The sequence below is a fragment of the Carcharodon carcharias genome, chromosome 17 (assembly GCF_017639515.1).
Source record: "Carcharodon carcharias isolate sCarCar2 chromosome 17, sCarCar2.pri, whole genome shotgun sequence".
NCBI classification, from domain to species: domain Eukaryota; kingdom Metazoa; phylum Chordata; class Chondrichthyes; order Lamniformes; family Lamnidae; genus Carcharodon; species Carcharodon carcharias.
In genome coordinates, this window is record NC_054483.1 from 51,278,753 (window position 1) to 51,282,495 (window position 3,743).

Here is a 3,743-nt window from a genome sequence, read left to right on the forward strand (position 1 = left end):
CTGCACTTAGTGCGAATCCAGGAAAATGCCATCCATCGTCTTACCAATGCCCTGCGTAACTGAGGCATAACATCCCTATTTTATGTTCAATTCCTCTTGTAATAAAGGATTGCATTCCATTATCTTACTTAATTACTTGCTGCACCTGCATACTAACTTTTTGAGTGTTGACGAAGTTCTTAATGCAGAAAATCCTGAAAACCTGTTCAAAAATCAAGTGGTTAATCTTAAAGTAGACACAGCCATAATGTCTGTATCAGAACGATTCGAACAGTTACAAACTTCAATAACCCATGAAGAGTTTTAAGTAACCTAAAACAACTGTCAGGCAAAAATGAACTGAGGGGTGCATGTCAAAGGTTGGAGGATAAGTTAAGGTATCAAGAAAGCAGTGATATTAATAGCTGTGACTTACTGAGTGAATTAGAAATTGCAAATTCAATATTTCCAGAAGGTGTAAAGTCCCCAATACAAGCCATAAGATTTATCAAAACTAACAAGTTGCAGGATGATAAGCCAAATCTGTGTGTTGAACTAAGGATAATGCTTACAATGCCAATAACTGTGGCCATGGGAGAAAGAAGCTTTAGTAAGCTGAAGCTGATAAAGACATACTTAAAGTCTCCCATGACACAAGGAAAACTAAATTCTCTAGCAATTTTGTCAATAGGAAATGATTTAGTCAGAAATGTAAATATGGAAGGTCCTATAAAAAAATTGCAGATCTAAAGTCGAGGGGAAAAAATAGTTAGGATAATGTAAGGATTTGCATGTCTGTTGTTGCGTTTGATTTAGCTTTGGTTTTTCTTTCTTTTTCCCTCTTTATTAATTTAGTTGTACTGAGTAATAACAAATCCTCTTTTTCCTTTCCCCTATTTTATCATCATGTAAAACTTCTTTAAATTGTAAAGGTCTTAAAGTTTCAGTTTGGATCTATAATAAATATTTTATTGCTTTATTTGTAGCTTTTTGTCATTATGAAGTAATTATGAAAATGGCAAAAAGTCTCCAGGGCATTGAAATTCAATTTGACTGGGGCGGTAACAAGCCTCGAGCTCACCTTGATCAAAGAGTGCAACAGCTAGAGGGATGCACCAGGTCTTCTTCCTGCCCTTGACGTCTAATGTCCTTGTGTGTTGCATATCTCACCTTTTTACTTTAACCACAAAGAGGAAATGGCATTTTTGCTTTGCCAAGCAAGGACATTGCCTTTCAGCTATACACTGAAATCTTGATGAGTCAACATCTAAGCCTGCCAGAAATAGAGTTAGGGCTTGAAATGCAGGGTAAGTCATCAGGTCTCAGAATCTGCAAAAAAAACTGGGACCATGATGATGTAAATGTGCCCAAATCTCTGAACTCCAAATGTTTTCCACTGGAGAATATTCCATTTGAATCAGTACTGTTCCCAAAGTCTGCTGGTATCCATATCTTAAAACTTGCTCCTACCTCCCCACTCCTGCCCAGGGACTCAATTCCCAGCCCAGCCACTGACTTGATCCTCCTTCTGACCACTTTCTAAGGCTGAATTTTTCAGGGGTCACTGTTTAAAAATAAGGGGTTGCCCATTTAAGACAGAGATAAGGAGATTTTTTTTCTCAGAGGGGTCGTGAGTCTTTGGAACTCTCTTCCTCAAAAGGCAGTGAAGGCAGAGTCTTTGAATATTTTTAAGGCAAAGCTAGATAGATTCTAGATAAATAAGGAAGTGAAAGGTTATCGGGAGTAGGTGGAGATGTAGGGTTGAGGTTACAGTCAGATCAGCCATGATCTAATTGAATGGTGGAGCAGGCTCAAGAGGCTGAGTGACCTAATCCTGCTCCTAATTCATACGTTCGTAATAGTGGAGTCCTGTTATATCTTTATCTGAACTTTAAACCCCTTAATATGTCCCTCACAGACCACTGGCTGCCTCTGAGCTCTGAAGGAGGGTCAAACAGACTTGAAACCTTAACTCTGTTTCTCTCTCCACAGATGCTGCTAGAACTGCTGAGTTTTTTCCAGCATTTTCTATTTTTGTTTCAGATTTCCAGCAGCATTTTGCTTTTTTTTTATATTGGCTGCCTCTTGTCCTAGTCCACCTTCCCACTGAAAACTGATTCCATGCTGTTGCCATCTTTAGACGCAACTAATCTGATCTAATACCTTCCTTGCTATTTAACATTTTTCTGTTTCCCTTACCTCTGCCTCACTCTGGCACATGCATCCTTTCTTGCACTAAATCTCATTGCCCAGCACCCAGAATTTTCACTGATCTACAATAGTTAATCATCCTCAAGACAAGCACTCCCAAATTCCTTGCCCTTCTATAAAACCCTCCATAGGTTTTCTTCACCCCGTCCCTAGAATCTGTTCCTAGATTTTTCTCAAATACATTATTCTTCTAGCTTGGGCATTCCTTGCTTCCCCTTCCTCCATTCAGCACCCTATAGATGGCAGTGTCTTCAGTCATATCCCTCCTTCTCTGTGGAATTCCCGCCCTAAACCTCCACCCTTCCCTCTAGCTTAAAAAACTACTCCTCAAAACCCATCTCTTCACCTCCCTCGAGTACCCCTCCTAATCTTTCCCTGCCTAGCTTGTTTTCCACTTTCCTTATGTCTGTGTTTTGGTTTTAAATGTTAAAGGTAGCAAATTAATGTAACTTGATGTTGTCTGCCATGGCTCAGTGAATAGCACTGTTACTGCTGAGCTCAAAGAGTGTGGGTTCATGCTTCGCTCCAGAGACCTGAGTAGATGATTTAAGCTGACACTTCAATGCAATACTGAGGGAGTGTTTTCTTTTGACTGTGATGTTGAACTGTGGCCCCTTCTGTCTGTTCAGATGGACATAAAAGATCCCATGGCACTATTCAAAAAAGAGCAGGATACTATTCTCAGTGTCTTAGTCGATGTTCGTCTCTTAACCAACTAGCAAGTAGTTTATTTTATTTACTGCGTGTGGGATCTTTCTGTGTGAAAATTGGCTGCTATGCTTGCTTACATAATGACAGCATATGCACTTCAATAAGTACTTCATTGGTTCTGAAGCACCTAAGGATGGGAAGGCATTTTATAAAGGCAACTTACTGTCACTCCAGTGTGCGGCTGTATTTTTAGATTTTCATTCAGAAACCCTACTTGTCACAATGTAGCGTAAGGACTGAATGGGTCACCGAATGTAAATTCTGCAGCAGCCTATCAGTGCTCACTGTGACAGTGGTCTCAAAGAACACATAGGAAGATTCAGTACATAGGATTGAAAACAAAAAGTAAAATGTGGACACAAAAATGGGAATGTGCATTTTTTTGTTGCTTGAATAGAATAAAATGTTAGAATCACCATTGTGGTCATCAAAGGATTAAACTATGACGTCCCAACTCCCGAGAATTGAGGGCAGTCTGGAGATGCAAGGCAGGACTGTTCTATTTCCGTGTATCTGCCAACCCCTCGAACGAATTGAAGCATTTGGGAAGGGTTAATAGAGTCTGACATAGATCCAAACTGCTCTACTAGATCTCCGAAATTGCAGTGTGGTGACCTTGAATGTGCCTGAAGCAAATGTATCTAATCATAACAGATAAATCGCTCCAGTAAAACTGGCCTGAAACTCTAGCTCCTTTTAAAGACACTGCCTAATTAAATTCGTTAATTATTTATGGAAGTCTTGCTGCATAAATCTCATGCAGCGTTGTCATGGACACGGTTTGGAATCCTATTTTGGTTTAATTGCAATTATCAAACTCCAAGATTCCTGATTTTAACCCT